Genomic DNA, 18,447 nt, shown 5'->3' with positions numbered 1-18,447 from the left:
CCCAAAGAACCCACTACACATGAATGCATACGGGCCATAACAGCAACCAAAGGGGCAAAGAATGGAATCTCCAGGCTATATACCTTAGAGCAAACACATTCCAGACCTCTTAACACTATAAAGACAAGGTGGGAAACAGACTTGGGTATAACGCTGAGCGAGGAACAATGGCTTAGATGCTGCCAACTAACCAAGGCTGTGTCTTTGAATGCTGGCTTATGCTCAATTCAGTTTCAGGTTCTCAATCAACTCCATTATACCCCGGCCAAGTTGGCAAAGTTTGGGGTGGACTGCTCTGGGGAATGTTCGAAATGTGGTGAACCATCTGAAAACGCTTTCCATATGTACTGGGCATGTTCTCTGATAACAGCATTCTGGAGTTCAGTTGCAGAGATCCTTGAAAAGATTACATCAATACTGGCATCATTATCCCCCTTGAAATACTTGTTTGGGGACATCGGTAAGGTAGCTGAAGCCACCAGATGCCTATTTAATGTGGCATATGTTGTTGCAAAAAACTGTAAATTGAAATGTTGGAAAGCCTCCAATGCCCCGCGTATTGATGAGCTCACATTTGCTAATGAATGCGAAGAGCAATATATACTCACTATGGAGGTGACCAGCCACCCAAGGACAAATAGGCTCTTTCAGGGATTACCTATGTGACTTGCTATCCGAAAGTGACTTTTCTCCAACATCTACGACCTGATCCATTGTCTTGTTTATTACATGTATACTGTTATTTCCATATTGCATTGTCTTCAATTAATCTGTAACATGTTTGCGCTGATATGACTCAATAAAATAAAGTTTTTAAAAGAAATACCTTTATGCAGGAAGTAATAACATATATACAGTACCCGCTATTATTCAACAAAAAAAGGCGTGAGCCCAATTAGAAAAAGAGAATCCATCCGCCAAGAGTTAGTACCTATAGGGTGGGAAGATGCAAGAAGACGAAGTTAGCTGAATCCATATGCACACTGAAACATTCCCTTTCATTAGAATCCCAATACAAATTCTTGGGAAAGAAATCTGGATAATAGCAGACGCAAACTCTAAACTACCGGCTCAACTAAACATTGGCAGTAACATCCCCCAGTTCCAGCACTGGCTGTCCCAAATTAGCCAAATAGATCTAAAATGAAAGTCCCTATAGTCAGACGATCTGCAAAATCTACCTAGGAAACCCTTAGGGGGGAAGAAAAAAGTAAGAAATCATTTTAGGTGCCGATTCCCTCGGCTTTAAGAATCTTCCAGGAGAAATTATTCCTTAACCGTTTCACCTCTGATACAGGAAAATACTCAAGGAGGGATCCCATGTATGTGACTGGCTTAGATTTCCAAAAGCTAATGGCCAAAAAGAATGTTTCCCCGAAGAGAAAATCTTAAAAGCAGATGGGGGAGGCAATGTCACAAGGGAGAAACTCCTCTCCTGGGGATGGGGACTCATGGGGACTCCTGTTCCATATTGAAACTCCCTAACCCTTTTTTTCTTGAAGCACCAATATCTGTACCCAACACCTCTAATTGGCCAGAGAGTACAAATATCATGTATAGTAATACTCGTACCTGTACCCCGGTAAAGTATAATCAAACAAAGATGAGGAACCGACAGGGTCGCTCCCAAATACTTCCTCAAAGTACTGAGAAGAGGAAGCCCCGAGACACATAAAGATTACTCCAGCCTCTGATCATAGTACTGAGAAGAGGAAGGCCCAGAGGAGACATAAAAACCACTCCAACCTCTAACCAAAGTACTGAGAAGGGGAAGTCCTGAGGAGGCATAATGATCAATCCAGACTCTAAACAAAGTACTGAGAAGAAGAAGTCCTGAGGAGACAAAGATCACTCCATTGACAAAAAAGAAAGACTTGAATAACATTGTATCGACACTGAAAATAGACTTGACAGTCTGCTGGGGAGGAACTAGCTACAATGTGTAAAGAGAGATAAAAGACTACACATCAAAGAGAGGACTCAGTGTACAGCCTGGAGAGCCTGGGACTTTCAAAATGGGAGAGAAGGATCGTGGAGAGGGTGGATCAGCAGTACACGGAAAGCCGGCAGAAGGCCGAGAGAGTCCTTTTCAGGCCAGACAGGAGCCGACCTGAGTGCAAGCTGGGAACGAGACAACGGTGTGACCTCGCTGAGGAGGACCGTTCGGTCGCAAAAGGGTGCCAATACCATTGCTCAAAGGAGTCCACTGAACCTCAGAGGAAAGCTAGAGATTGGAGAGGGAAGCCAAGAAAGCAGGAGCTACAGACCCCGACCCCAGGAAAACCAGTGAGGTGCCATAGCCCAGAAGCAGGCAACGGGAGGCACAGGAAACCCGGAAGTGGGAGTAGCTGAGAGCATCAGGAGTAATCTCCCTCATCCCAGTGGCAATCACAAAGCTGTTGGTTGTGAAGATTGTGAATTGTGCATCAGGAGTAACCTCCCTCATCCCAGTGGCAATCACAAAGCCATTGGTTGTGAAGATTGTGAATTGTGCATCAGGAGAAAGCGCCCTCGTCCCAGTGGCTACCTTAGCGCTACTGGTAGAACATATACTGATACAATGTGGACACACGAAAGTGTTAAAGGCAAGAAGTAAACCCAGTTCACCCTGTACGAAACATGGAAAGAGTGGCAGACACTCCTTTAGAACATTGACATACCAAATAAAACGACTTGATCAGGAGAAGGAGAAGGGAATCATTCTCCTGATTACTAAAGCAGACCTTAATTCCAGAAGATAAAATTGGAAAGAAGAATTGTTTTTGGCAACTTTGTGGTGACGAACTGTGTAGTTTCAAGTGGAAGCTGCATGACTAGGACAATGGGAGGCATTATCCTGGGTCTTTCGAGAATTGGACTTGGTTACGGGTCCATTAGGCCAGATACTGATTTCCTTTTGTCAGGAGGAGGGAGTAATCCTTCTGATAGTTATTATATATAATTTAGTATTTTAGTGGTAGGGCTAGACTAGGAGTTTCGGACAGAGGACTGTATTTTGATTAGGGCACATCCTGTCAACGACTACCCCAGTTATTTAGGAGTTAGGTAGGGTTATCCCTAAGAGTTAGGGTCAGTAAGGTTTTTGGAATACCTCAATAAAACACTTTGTTTTAAAATGTCACCCTTCTGTCAAACTCCTGCTGTTGACACCCTCCCACAATTTGTCTTCCTCTTTGGTTATACTTTTTAACACTTCCAGGGATTTGAACTTTTGGTTAAAATCACCCACTACTAACTTCTTGAACTGCCTTCCGATCAGTAATACACTATCCAATCCTTCTAATATCCCTTCTATCCTTGATATCGTCATCATACCCTCATACTATCTCACTTGGCTCATTATAAACATACACTAACAGGATTTTGGTTCTTGTTGGAACTCCATTAGTGGAGGCTGTACATCATTCAAGCATATCTCTACATTTGTAATCTTTACATTTAGATGTGTATTTACCCAGGTTACCAATCCTCCACTTGAGCACCATATTGTATCCCTTGTAACTGGAACAAAATAATAAACGTAGCCCTCAATACAGATCTCATTTATTGTGCAAGGTTTCTGGAAGACATTTATGCTTTTCAAAAGGCCTGCAATGTTCCAAGTAATAATATTTAATTTATCAGGCCTTGCCACCAAAGCTAGTCCAGATTTATGAGGGGAAATTGTACCAGTGGGGGAGGCAATCTGACAGTCTAGTTCATCAAGAGTAGACATGTGTGCACACAGGCTTCCGCCGCTGGCACACTGAGCATTACATGTTTTCATTTTGCTCTAGCAGTCAGTGATGATTTTACATGGAAGCACTGTTTAACAGTTTTGCTTCATATGCAAACTATTTGTGACTTTTCGTTATGACCAGTCTGCTGTTAACAATTTAGATACTTTACACTGGCGCTTGTACTGTCAAGGTCTAAAGATGGTGTCCTTGGGGGCGTGGCCTGCTGCAATGTGAGGCAGAAGTGTTTATCCTGAGCTCCCTAAAATATCATTCAATTATATGCTTCCCCTGCATCCTAGTGATCAGAAGGTGTCCTGAAAATATACTGGTGGAGCCGTGAGGCCGTTAGAGTGCGTGCAGGATCGAAACACCTGCAGAAGCGGTGTAAGAGCCCTTCGGCTGGTGTGATTTGTGCCTGTTGATCCCAAAATGGCGGGCGCAACCTGGTGAGCGAGGAGACTACTGACAGATCTGGACACCAGCCTGGAGGTACGTAGCAGCCCAGTGTTTGAAATATCAGGCTAGGTAAGCAGGAGCTGGGAGCCCAATAAACTGCCAGTGAAGTGGTCGCTGGATTGGGCGGACCGGCGTGGAAGTCAGAAGAGCACGAAAGAACAGTTTGCGACCAGATAGTCAGCTGGGAGGCAGATCAGGACACGCCGTTCAGTATGGGGTGTGCAGCACGTTAAAGGAGCGCTCGAAGACCGGGTCATGCACCGACGAGGAAGAGCACTGACGGAGGTACCTATGCATTCTGTGAGCCACAGCGGGGGCACAGTAACCCGGGTGTGGGCAGGGACATTGAGAAGCTGGAAGAAAGGCAGCGGGGGATGCCGGACACTGACATGTAAGCAAGAGGAGTGCAGAATATACAGTATGCAGGAGGTGGGCCAGAGAACAAAGAGGCGACTGGCCAGATGGCGCGTTGAAGGCATACGAGAGCGCTTTGTGTGACGCAGAGGATAAAAGGCATTAACTGCGCAGGTAGAGATGCTGAGATACGGACAGTAGGAGGGTGGAAAGTGCAGCCTTCACAGCATTTGGGGTGGCATGTGAGTGATTCCCCCCTTCTCATTTGCATACTGGACTTTTGGCAGGCCCCACAGAGTAGACCCTGCATTGACCTCCCCTGCCTCGCGTATAGGAGCCCGGTAGAGGCAATAGCGGGTGTTGAAAACCCCCAGAGGTTAACAGACTGCACGACAACCCGGAGACGTAAGGATTGTGGCCTGAAAGGTGGCAGTGGAGCCAGGACGCGAAGTGTGAGAAACAGACAGAGTCGGGATAGTGCTGGCAGGATAGAAGCAGGCATCACGGCACAAAGGGAGACAGGCCTAATGGGCTGATATTATAAGGACTGCCCTGTGTGGTTTATACAGATGCTGGAGTGAGAGGCCTGGAATAAAGTGCAACGGGCAAAGGCCTGGAAATGAGACAGTGGACATATGCCAGAAGGGGGGAAAAAGAAAACCTCAGCAAAACCGAGGCAGACGAAGATGGATGCGTTTGCGAGAAGAGGAGACAAGAAGCAGGAGTTAGGGAATGCTGAGGCGTGACCGACAGAGGACAGCCATGAGCCCCGTGCTGATGGAGGCTAATGCTAGATTACTAGGAGGCTGTAGCTGCCATAGGCACATCAATGGAGACCTGCATCGGGGAGCTGAACTGCGATGTGGGACTCCTGCGGCAGAATGTTGGCAACTCGCGGGCAGAGTGAGGGAGACTAAAGAAAGAGTGCAAGAGGTGTCCGCCACCACAAAGGAACTGAAGGAGAAGGTCCAGGAGCTAACAACAGAGGTACGGATGTTGCAAGATAGAGCGGAAGATGCTGATGGGAGAGCATGGAGAAGCAACATTTGGTTCCTACGGTTACCAGAAGGAGTGGAGGGAAGAGATCCCACCACGTATGTGAAAAACATGCTGCTCTAGGAGATCGATCCGGGTGCGCTGTTGCAGGGGTTCACAGTAGAGAGAGCCCACAGGGCATTGGTGAAAATCCCCCTCACCCCTTCATTGCGAAGATATTGAACTTCAGAGACAAAGAGAAGATCTTGGCCTTCTCCGGAGAAGTAGGCACGATTTGCCCGTGGGTCAGCAATGTGAGTGATCTATCCAGACTATACCCTGCAAGTCCAGAGACGGAGAGGCCAATTCATGGCGACAAAGGAAAGACTGCGAAAACAGGGCATAAAATACATGCTCCTATACCCCGCAAAGCTAAAAGTGACACATAAAGAACGGGCTCTGATTTTCGATGCTCCCGAGGAAGTGAATGCTTGGATGGACGCTAACCGGATGAAACTGATAAGAGGCAGGCAGTGACACCTAAAACGCTGTCAGGCAAAATAATGTTGTGATTGACGGGAGGCACGGACACCTGAGGGTGCTGCAATTTAGGGATTAGGTCAAGCTATACGTTTGGTGGGTTGAGTATCTTCTTTCTGACCCTAGCAATTGGGGACTGATGAGGATATGAGCCATATGTTCAACCTCCCCCCCTCACTTTTTTATTTTGTTCATTTCTCCCAGGAGAATTCAGGGTACCTAGAGGTACCCAGCTGCCAAGCTTTGGGAGGGCGGGAGGAATAAATGGTGGTTATACCTCTACAGATATTCTGGTGAGCGGTTAGTTTTGGTTCGAGTTCGGAGTAGTTTGTTTGGGTTACAACACAGCTTGTTTCGAAGGGGTGGTAGAGACCAGGGACTCATCCGGGGAACAGAGAAGCGGGGAAGAGGGAACCTTAAGAGGGGACCTTAAGCATCTACCAGAGGGTGGAGGGGGAGGGAAGATACAGAGTGGGGCTGAATGGCGGAAGTACCGAAAATGTCCTCCTGGAATTTAAGGGGGCTGAATAATTATGTTAAAATGGTCAGGGTGGCAGCATACTTACATAGAAAGGGGGTTAGGATATCACTATTGCAGGAAACACACCTCATGGCTGAGTCAGCCCTCTCTAATTATGCGAGGGGAGTCCTTATCGGGGTCGCCCCAACAGTGCCCTTTCGGAGGTGGGAGTTTACATGGATGATGATGAGGGCAGGATGGTGCTAGTGCACGGGTTCGTGGGCACGAAAGAAGTCTGCCTGATAAATACATATGCCCCAGATCAAGAGGTGTATACTTTCTTTCGCTCCCTGAACGTGAAGCTGACCCCTTATAGACGGATGACGTGGATATGGGGTGGGGATTTTAATTGTACACTGGACCCAACATTGGACAGGTCGGATAGCAAATATGTGCTGCCATCCCCACCAGCTAAGGTCTTGCTGACATTGTTGAGAGAGCCGAAACTGCAGAAGATTTGAAGGTGTCTGATGGGACCTAGAAGAAAATACTGATTCTATTCAGGTGTGCATAGAGTTTACACACACATATAGATTACTTCTTCACAGGGACAGACACCTCAGGGAGTTTGTGGGAGCCTCCTATGAGGGTAGGAGACTTTCGGATCATTCGCCCTTAACCATAGAATGGGAGCTTAGTAATCAGCCAGCTCCGATACCCACATGGAGGCTGCGAGCAGAGACCTTGCAAGATGGGTCCTTCCAGGATGACATAGCACAGCAAATAGGAGAATATTTCAGCATTAACGGAGAAAGTGTAGATCGCAGGGAAACCTTATGGGACACCTTTAACGTAGCGATACAAGGAGTTGCCATAGCCAAGGCTGTTGGTATTTGGAGGGAACTAGAAAGTAAGTTAACGGCCAGAGAGGCAGAAATTAAGTGGGTGGAGAGTGCTGGCCTGCGTAGAGAGAGGGCTGAAGGAGTGCTCATCGAACTTAGACAGAAATGTCTGGACCACTGGGAGAGATTGGAAAGGTACTGTTTTGCAAAATATTCTGAAAAATTAAATGGCCAAGGGGACAAACCCAGGAAACTATTAGCGTGGTTATGCCAGAAGCGGATACTCGAGATGCGATTACTGAAATAGAGGACAAGTGTGGGGAATTGTGGTGGTCGCAGGGGGAAATCAATTAGGTTTTTCTGAGTTTTTATGAGGACCTGTATGGGGAGGTGGGAGATATTTTTTTTTTTTTGCGTTTATCAATTTTATGATTTTGCAAAGTGGTTTACTTCATTCTCTTCACTTCTATGTACTTTAGTTTCAGTTTCAGTGTAGACGTTTTATGTCGTTTTTGAGCATTCATCCAGTGCAGCTTTTAACATTTTTGTCGTTGCTATGGACCACGAAGTTCTTGACCCACTCATTAAGCGGGCTCACCACACTTCTTCGTCGTATTGGGAGAAAGGTTCAAGTAGGGGGCCAAGAAAAGCTTTTCTCCATTTGGTGGTCTTTGGGCATTTTAAGAGAAGGTGTTTCACTGACTCCTTTTCAGAGTCGCTTTTGCACAAGCGACATTGATTTGTGGCAGAAAGGCTCATTATCGCCCGGATTTCGTTGGTTGGGAGTAAGTTCAACCTTGTCCTAAGTAGGGTTGAACGTAGAGCTTTGTCCGGAAATCTTTTGAATATTTCGAGCGTGGCATCCAGTTTTTTAGGTTGAGGAGACAGGTGGTTTAGAAGTTTGTTTTTTTCAGCCGTAGTGTGGGTTTCAATCCAGTCTTCTTGGTCCATTTTCTTTTTCACTTTGGTAGGGTTGCCGATCAGTGTCTCTTCTGAGCAGGCGATGTTGTCCAGGGTGGCTCTTTGTTTAAATGTCCATGTGGTCAGCATCTTGCACGTACCGTTGAGCATTTCAGTATTTATCAAGTTGTAAAGTGGGTGGGAGATATCAAGGTGCAGGAAATTGCAGACACCCTGTCCGAGATAGGCCTACCCATCCTGAGTGTGGAACAAGCTGAGGAATTAGGCATGCCGCTCACAATAGAAGAACTGCGGGTGGTGATTGGCATGCTACCCACGGGGAAGACGACAGGTGGGGATGGCCTACCGGCAGAGTTTTATAAGAAGTATATTGAAGAGGTAGCCCAGAGGCTGTTGCAGACCTTTGAAGAAGAGTATGAGGTTGGAGGATTACCCCATACCATGGAGGAATCCATTATCGTTCCGATCCTGAAACCAGGGAAAGTGGGGAGGTATGGCGAATCAAATCACCCAATATCATTAATAAATCGGAAAGGCTGAAAAGAGGGACATTGATCCGTCTGGATCAGACCGGATATTTTCCAGGAAGGGTGACAGAGAATCTGAGACGGTGGCATGCAATAATAGATGGGACGTAGTGGTGGCCAGAGAGGGACGCAATGATGGTATTGGAAGCTGTTAAGACGTTCAACTCTGTTTGGTGGGAGTGGTTGTTCGCCTTTCTAGGATGTTTTGGAATAGGAGAGAAGTTCATGAGGTGGGTCAGGATTCTTTACTCCAGGCCAGTGGCGAGAGTGAGGGCTGGTAAACATGAGTCGGCGTAGATCTCTATATGGCGGGGCACGAAACAGGGATGCCCACTGTCCCCTCTGCTGTACATCTTAGCCCTGGAGCCTCTAGCTGTGTTTCTGAGGAGGGAGTTCAGGGATACAGGGCTCCTGGTGAATGGCACAAATCATGTGGTCTCGTTATAGGCAAACGGCATCCTATTGTATGCGCGGAGCCTGGAAGATAATCTAGCGTCCTACGTAGAGGTATTAGATGACTGTGCAGTATTACCAGGAATAACGGTTAGCAAGAAGAAGTTGTATATATATTTCTGCTGGCAGTTTGGGTTCGTGTGGTGGAATTGCGACTTCCGAAGGCTATAGTGGAAGGTCAAAACATTTAGATACTTAGGAGTTGAGGTTTACCACAATGTAACGCAGACCCAGCAGCAGTATACACTGAGGGCTAAGGTTGGGCTGGTGAACTCAATCAGGTTTTGGGAAAAGTTACCCCTCTCAGTGATGGGCAGGATTGCGCTGTTAAAAATGATCGCCCTCCCCTGCCTATTATACCATTTCGTGAATGTACAGCAACTCATACCAAAGTCCTTCTTCAGAGAATTGAATTTGATGATAGGAGGTTTTATTTGGGGATCGAGAAGAAGTAGGGTGTCCCTGGACAACTTATGTAGGGACTGTGTTGATGGAGGGGTGCGCCTCCCGCACTTCGAGCTATGTTATCTAGTGGGACAGCTACTACATGTAGCAGACTGGGTAGCAGATACAGAAACAGGTGGCTCCCTATCTACTTCAGGAAGTGTTGTGGCTGGGAAGGGAGAGGATTAGAGACCGTCCTCACCTCTTAGAGCTAGGAAGGAAGACCTGGGCCAGGAACAGGGCACTACTAAAATTGAAAGGCCTACTCCCCCCACAAACCCTTCGCAGCAATATATGGTGAGAATATCGCGGATTTAGGACAGGTTAGATCACAATGGGAGAGTAGAGGGGTAGTGACAGTTGGAGAGCTGCTCTCGTCAAAGGGGCTCTTGGAATTCCAGGAGTTGGAGGGCAAGTGTACAGAGGAGGAAGTTCTCGACATATTCAAGAATATTACATGAGGCAAGGAAAAGGTGGCCAGGTTTTCCGAGCCTGCTGGAAGAGGACAACATACTTGGGCTGCTGTATGAGGTGTCGGAGGGTGGGTACAGGGTGTCCAGATTGTACAAGGGGTTATTGGAGGCAGCACTGAAGGATAATGCCAAGGGAAGGAGCAAATGGGAGTTGGATGTGGGTACAGCTCTCAGAATCATAATGGGCCAGGGCGTTGTTATACCCGAAAAGAGTTTTGCGGAACGCCAGGTTAAAGCAAGCCCAGTTTTATGTACTCCATAGGGTGTAAATGACGCTGCTCCTTTTGATGCAGTTCCCCGGTTCGGTGGAAAGACGGTGTCCACGGTGCAGAGGGAGTGGGGCAGGGATAATGCACATTTTTGTCTTGGAAGTGTCCAGTGATTCAGAGGTTTTGGCAGGAAATGGAACAAAGGCTCAGGAACAGAGGGATAACAAAATATAAGTGGTCGCCAGAGGCCTGCCTACTTGGAGTGTTTGCGCGCTGCAAGAGGGCCAAGCTGGAAAACAGAACGATAGCCCTGGCCTGGGTTTTTTGGCGGAAAGAAGGATCGCCATGGCATGGAAATCACGAGATGGTCCGCACATTGATGGGTGTTAGGAGGACCTGCAGCGCTGGTCTATAGTTGAAGCCACAGTGTGATACGAGGCTGTGCAGGTGGGAAGGAAGGAAAGCTCAGGAGAATGTGACGGCCTGGAATGCCTTAGTGCACACATTGTTTCGCTCGCCTGATAAAAAAACTGAACCCAATCCTTCCTTTCCGGTGTATCGCCCGATGTCCATCACTCCTTTAATGGGGAAACTCTTGGAAAAGCTTTCCATCTCCTAGCTTAATCTACATACTGAATCTGTTGGTTGCTTCCTTGACCAGTAGTCTGGCTTTAGAGCTGCCAGAAGCACGGAAACTGCTCTCCTGAACACCCGTGAAGACTTGCTCTCCAATCCTGACTCTAATCTCCCTTCTGTCCTCTTTCTCCTCAATCTATCCTCTGCTTTTGACATAGTGCACCATGCCATCCTGCTCAATCGTATCCGCAACAACCTTAGTATTACTGATCAGGCCCTGGCCTGGCCTGGTTGACCTCCTTTCTCACTGACTGACCCTCTGGGGTCTCCCTCTCTACTTGTGGTGTTCCCCAGGGGTCTAATCTCTCTCCCTGGCTCTTAAACCACTACCTGGCACCTCTTGCTCACTGCATCGCTAATTTCTGCTCCAATTTTCGATGTTATGTGGATGACACTCGGCTCTCTTTCAGGCTGCCCTCAGCCAGCTCTGCTTCTTCTCTCATACCAGACTGTATGGCCGCAACTCAGGAATGGTGTGCCACCAATGCTCTCTGCCTTAATGCCAGTAAGACTGAGATCCTCCTCATTGGGACACCCGCTCCCTCCTTTCCTCTCTCTCTGGTCGCCCACTCTGGGCCCTCTTCCTGTGAGGCTAAGAAATTGATCTTCAACTCCACCCTCTTCTTCTCTCCTCACATCTCCAACATCTCTAAGAAGTCATACTATCAGCTGCACCTCCTCAGAGGTATTCTTCCTTTTATCACTTTCCCCAGAAGCTCACAGTCTCCAGAGCTCTGGTCTTCTCTAGGCTGGACTGCTGCAACAGCCCCTTTCTAATTCTTTCTGCCTCTACTCTTCGACCTTTACAACTTATCCAGAACAGGACTGTGAGAATTGTCCTTGGCCTCAAGCATAGGGATCGTATCTCTCCAGATCTAAAATCTCTTCACTGGCTACCCGTGGCTGCAACAATGAAGTTCAAGACACTCTGCATTGTCCACAAGGCTTTCTGGTGCCTGGGACCGCTCTACCTCCAACATTCTCTTCCAAAACATCTTCCTTCTCGAGCTCTACGCTCATCCACCTCCAACTTTCTGAGGGTCAGACCCTTCTGCAAGCACAGAGATGGGAGCAGATCTATCTCCTCTGCTGAGGCCTACCTCTGGAACAGCCTCCCTGCCTCCCTCAAACTTGAGCAGAACCACCTCTGGTTCCGCAAGCAACTCAAGACCTTCCTTTTCGCTTCTACCTTCTCTCTTGCTCTCCCCTGCTGATACACCCGACAGCGCCACGCACTGGTCAGCTGGTCACCCTCTGAACTCGGGCCCAAGCCCCTGCATGTCCAGCTGCCCTCGCACTGCCCCTGGGCTCCCCAGCACTTAAGTGTCTGTATCTGCAACCCTACAGTCCCTTCTCTCTACACTTATGAGCCACCAGCTGGCTGCACTTGTGAGTTAACTGCACTTCCCCCTTCCCCACCGCCATGGCACTTCTCCCCTCCCCTCTTCCATGCACTTGCGCTATCTGAATGACACAAGGCCTAGTAAGATTGTCATTTTGATTTTGTCCTCCCTTTGTTACCCCCTGCTTGTCTTGTTGTGCCTAGAAACATAGGCGCGTTATAAATGCCACATCATATCATATCATAAACCCTGAGAAGGCGTGGAGAGAGCGAGATGTGGAGGGATTCTGGTTTGGGGCTGAGGTTATTCTCCCAGATATGCCTCGGGAATCCCTTATTCAGGTGGTGAAGACACGGCCATCGCTGTTGGATCCAGTTCCTGGGGGTCGACCAGAGGGGAGGATCACCTGGGCAGGGAAACACAGGGTTATGTTTGGAGGAATATCCAAGGTGAGACGTGGTATTATGCTGAAGATAGGGACGAGGAAGACGAGCTTCCTGAAGCTTTTATAGGTTGTACCAAATCAACCTCTATCTTACCTAAAAGATCTCCCGTATTTAGATCAAACAACCACTCCGTACATAACCGATCCCCTAATGTCCCAGACCACGGTACACTGAAAAACCATCCCTCTCAGAATATCTGTTTTCCTCATCCCTGCCCGAATACTCCTAGTCATTTGTTTTCCGGTCCCTGATTGTCGCGTTTTGAACCCCCAGGCTGCTTTGACAACTCACTATCGTTCTCACAACCCCCTATGTTCTCTTCTCCATCCTGGTCATTTTCGTCCATTTCGCAATTCTTCCCCATCATATCCCGTAGGACAATCTGACACTCCAGCCCCTCCCTTTTCCGACCTGAACACTGTGCTGCCCCATGAAAGGCAACGGACTAATGTTAAAGCTGCACACCTGACATGTCCCAATACAAGGGTCAAGCAGATTCAGGCAATTGATCAGAACCACACACACCTGACGGCCCTTCCCCACAGGGATAAAGGGTGGAGCGAGAGAGCACAGTACGAGCATGGCAGACAGCACAATGGCACAGCTAACCAGGCATGGCAGTTCAAGAGAAGGAGAAAGGCAGCGGGAATCGAGAGGGCGGCGAGGAGAGAAGCGACCTTGCCCTTTTCGTCCCAGGACTGCAGAACCTTTGTGGAAGAGGACATAAGACCATGAACAATAGCACAAGTGTCTTGCAGCAGATGTCAACGGTACACAGGGCAAGCCTATGCTGATAACCAGGAGCGAGGGAAGCTTCTGCGACCGTGGCACCAGCCTTGACTCCAGTAAAGCCAAAAGCCAAGCGGTTCATCACAGCCGGTGAGTCGAGGGGAGAATCGATAAGAACCGGGCTGTGTTCAGTGAGAGAATCGCAAAGTGGCAAGTTTTGAACTAAAGTTTGATAAACTATGAAAGATCTGTAAAGAGTTAAAAGCGGAGACCAACTGTAGAGGGAAGCCGGCACCACGTCGGTGTTAAGTTCAAGAGACTCTGGTGGATCCCCATTTGAGAAGAAACTACAATTACCAGAAGGCCGTAGGAGGGCCAACAAAATGGGCCAAAGTGGTCATACAGAGGGTCGAGCAAAATCCCTGTACAATCGAAAGACTTTGATCTACAAACACGAGAAAGTAAGGCAAGTGAATTCTGCATGGTGAGAGTAAAATGGAAGTGAATCCCATGAACATTGAGAGTAAACGGTGAATGTGAAACCGGCAAGAGTAAACCCAGAAGAGAGGTGTTAAGGAGAAAGGGGCAAAGTCTAAATGTCCAGAGAAACAGGGTGTTGACAAAAGTAACGTGGCTAAGGAATGTCCACCAGAGCTGTTTAAAAGGACATTGGAAATTGAGAGGGGTCTATGCCCAGAAGAGGGGGACCCAGGGCTGAGCCATTATCGTCCTGATCAAGTGAACCTGAGACAGAGAGGTTTACAGCAAACTGTTTGAAGGGACATTGAGAAGTCAAGGGGAGTAAATCCCACTAAGGAGGAGACAGGAGAAGTACACACTCCGGCTGGTAGTTTGGAATCCGAGTCCGACTGAGGGAGAAACCCAGACATACCGGAAGACAGGAGAAGTACACTGTCCTGCTTAGCATTAAGGGTCCGACCCCAGCCGAGGGGGATCCTAGGGTGGAAAGCTAACACCCTAAAAATATGTGAAGCAGAACTTCTATGTTTGTTTGTAATTTTTCCCAGTAAAACTGTCAGGCCCTCAGGGTCAGGCACCCACAGCCCCAAAGGCCTTGATATTGTTAAGAACTGTTTGAAGGGCCAGCACCCACAAGAGCGAGGCCCAAGGGTGAAATCCTCACCCGACGTGAACTGCAAAAGAGAACCCTTTTGTGTGTTTGATTTGTTGGTGAATACATCAGGCCCTCGAGTGCAAGAGACATTTTATTGGAAAGAGACTTTATGCCCATTGGAGAACCCGATAGCTGAAGAACTGTTGGCTCATGCTGGGGAAAGCTTGAGTGTGTGCGGTGCTCAGGAGACCCAACTTGCCCCGGGCTGAAAATGTGGGGAAGGGAAACCCCTGGCAATCACATCCTGATTTATGATTTGAGAACACTTCTTTCTTTATTGAAAACCCTATACCACACGCTTTTGTATTTAGCATAAGGAACTGGTAATAGGTTTTGTTACTATAGGCAGTTTTATTTTTACACAATGTCTCAGGGACTGCCTTATTTTTCACTTGATGGCCGATGCTTGTTCCCAGCTTAGATTTATGTTTAGATTAGGTGTTTTTCCACCCTGCATTTATTGTTCAATAAACACCCATGAACTGTGATCACTTGCGTCTGTCTTACTTGTTGTCACCATGAGTTCCTTAAATATTTATTTTTTTTGTGATATAACCGCATTTGGGTTTTTTACGCATACTTCTTAATTTAAAAAAAAAGATAGCTCAATTTCCATTACAGCATATTCATCACATTCATACAATTATCACATGTTTAAAAAAGAGAAATAAAATTGAACAATAACAATCAGGAGTAAAGTAATCATACAAGTACTTCTCCTGTGAATTGGACCAATTAGTTTACCAATATTTCCTTACATATGGTGTCAGAAGTGGGATTTGACTCAATTGAAACAAATTACCAAAACCAGAATTCCTGAATAAACGGCCATTCCACCCAAACGGAAAACATCAGAGGGCAATTGTTATTTTCTCTGATGTCCCCAAGACTCTCTGATACCTAAGAGAGATAAAATAGCGGTCTCTCTAGACCGACAAATCGGTAATCCTGCCACCTCAGCCATCTATGTGATGCCTCACAAGAAGAAGGGTGTAGAGGCATTTCCGCTTCTTTCTTTTGGAGATGAGATAAAGTTTATCTTACTCAATTATTCTTCCACTCCACAAAATATTTGTTGAGGTGAAATACTGGGAACCCTCAGATATGAAACAATGTGGGAATCCCCATCTAAAGGAACCACTCCAAGCCCTAGCTGGATAAATGAGTCTCAAATGGACCTTCCCTTCCTTTCCCAGGAGACCCAAATCCCACAACATTGGAATTATGAGCCCAATTAAATTCCTAATATCTTTGTCATGGGAAGCATAAAGCTCCTTCGCTAGAGAAGTTCCTTGCAAACTTATTCCAGGGAAAAAGAAAAGGTGAAAAGGTTACTCAAAACCCTAACATCCGAAGAACAACAGAGGATAGGAAAGGGGAAGAGTTTGAAGATAAAATTCTCCAAGAAACCTTATTGTATGACCCAGGAATGCAAAATGAAACGCATACAAAATGGCAGCTCCCTGTAAAAGTGGATCAGAGAGTGCATCTTCTACCTATTTTAAAGAAACAAGAGTGTGAAAAAAAGTGACAAAAAGTGGGCATTGGTCTCATTGCGTTATTAGTGGTCAAATATTCACACTTCAGAGTTATTTTATATGCAGATTAATATTTTGTATGCAGATTACGGTTGTGCAGCAGAAAACATTTACATCGGTCCATGCAAGGGGCTCACCCCATAGGGCAATTAACACATGCATGTAAACCTCCAGAGATCTTTGCACTGCCTGCATTTTCGAATTCTGGCCAGAACCTTTCTGCCCATCATCCTTTCCCTGACAATGAAAGGAGTACCATTTTGCTGTTCTAAACAATGAAATAAAGATATACCATCAAAGCTCAAACATGGATCTTGACCGAGGGACCAAGCAAAAGCAAACAAACAGTCTCATCAAATATATTCCCCTTGGTTTATGGGGAACTTTACCATAGGCCCACGTTTACGGAGCACAGGTTCAGCCTGTCGAGAAATCCTAGCTGCAGCACGGCAGCCAACTCAGTACGAATGAAGTTCTCCGAACTGCAGAAAACAGTACCAAGTTTCAAACCTGCCCAATTAAAACCAACAAACAAGAATGGTTGTGGCTGAAAGTGCTCATAACAGCAGCAACTTCCAATATACGCTTTTAACTCTGAGAAATATTTCTGCCGTTTAGACTTTTTTTGGGACAGAACAGAGTAAAGCTATGTTCTGCCATTTACCCTTTCAGGCACGGGACACATTCTAAAGGGGAAGCAGGAACACAGCAAAGCAGCAAAGCAATTCCAATACACGCACTCGATCTTTCTTATTTAGGGTCAGTGCTGAAAGCGTTAGACTTGTGGCACTCCTGTTCTTATTTGTCTTCTTTTTTTTTTAAAGGGGCCTGAACAAGAAAGCCAGCCACTGCAGAAGTAAAGAGCCACATGGTGCTGGCCACAGCCCAGAAGCTTGCATTACCAAAAAAAAAATAATTATAATTTTTTTCCATTTTTTTTTTTTAGACAGAGGTCGCAAGGGAGACCACAGAGGTCGCAGTTGCGACCTCTGGCGACCCTTAAATGACGTCCCTGCGGGTCGGGCAGAAAGCAATTGGAGTGTCGGGCGGGAAGCCGGGAACGGTCAAAGGCAGCCGTCTTTTTTCCTCTGTGGTGTTTTGTTCCTGCTGGATTACAAAAGGTGGCCGGCCACTGGGAAAGGCGCCTGCCCCACCCCAAGTGGTATTTAAGTGGTGCGAAAGTTCAGAGAGCCTCTGACTTCCGTAACATTACGAAAGTACTATATGACTGCCAGTCAGCAGCTGCCGCTACTGCGCTGCGGCTACTCTCCCCATGGCAATCGCGCCCCCCACACCCAGGGAAATTTCACCCTCCAACTCTCCCCACGGCAATTGCACCCCCTCGTCCCCCCCACCCCCGGGCAGTTGCACCCATAGCTCTCAACCATTTATGTCGCAAAAGCGGGTGAAAGCACCCGATTTTATTTTTGGTGGGTGAGAGGCCCATTGAAATTGATTGGGCGTGCAGGCGGCTTGGTGGGTGAGTCAGCTGTTTACAAGGCGGGTGACACCCACCAAAGGCGTATGAGTTGAAAGCTATGTGCACCCCAGGCAGCCGCCCACTTCGCCCAGGTCAAGAAATGGGCCTGATTATTATGTATGTAGTCACTTACACCAGAGCAGAGTTTGTGTAGTAGCTACATAGCAGTTACTGCGTCTGCGAGCATTCCAGAGCCTGAGCTTCGGAGCAGCTACTGTGTCTACGATACCAACAACAACAGGCTGCCTTGTCTAATTTCAAAACCAGATGTTTAAGAAAAACACGTACTTACAATGTTTAATTTCAACATGTGATAAGTACATTAGAACGAACTACAGCTTCAACGTGCATTTCCAGAGTTTGGAAAACGACTCCTCTTAACAATATAACAAAAGGGTGAGAGCGTCTAAGTTAATGGATGCTAAAAGAAATGCATATAAAAATTCACTACAAAAGCTGGATCGCATGCACTCACCCGATGCTGCACGGAATCAGGACATGAGCGTTTCGCTAGTGTCTAGTTCGCATCCGAGAAACGGCCCATAGCAACGCTCCGCCTCCACTTCGTCACGTGGGATGCTCTGCATCACGTGGGTGTCAACGTTCACGTTTCCTCATTTTTCCACGAGCGGGAAGGCAAGGCAAAGCAAGGCAAGGCAAGGCGTTGCAGGAGCGGGAGAGGTTCAGATTCCTCTGTTACAAAGCACATTTCGTATAGTTGATTGTTATTTGGTGCTTGAAAACGAGTTATTTGGTACTTGAATTTG

At 47.0% G+C, this 18,447-nt stretch overlaps 1 protein-coding gene across 1 annotated transcript in view; it reads right to left on the bottom strand.

Annotated features, from left to right (window-relative positions):
- Positions 1 to 18,238, bottom strand: part of CFAP251 (cilia and flagella associated protein 251) — a 1,318,836-nt gene extending 1,300,598 nt beyond the window's left edge. The window contains exon 1 of the mRNA XM_069619593.1: positions 18,156 to 18,238. The gene's annotated coding sequence lies outside the window, so the exon portion shown is untranslated. The remainder of the gene's footprint in view (positions 1 to 18,155) is intronic.
- Positions 18,239 to 18,447: the final 209 nt, after the last annotated feature.

Source organism: Ambystoma mexicanum, chromosome 10 (assembly GCF_040938575.1).
Source record: "Ambystoma mexicanum isolate Mex_15411 chromosome 10, UKY_AmexF1_1, whole genome shotgun sequence".
Taxonomy (NCBI): domain Eukaryota; kingdom Metazoa; phylum Chordata; class Amphibia; order Caudata; family Ambystomatidae; genus Ambystoma; species Ambystoma mexicanum.
The sequence above is the reverse complement of the archived record's forward strand: the minus strand, read 5'-3'. Positions and strand labels throughout refer to the sequence as shown.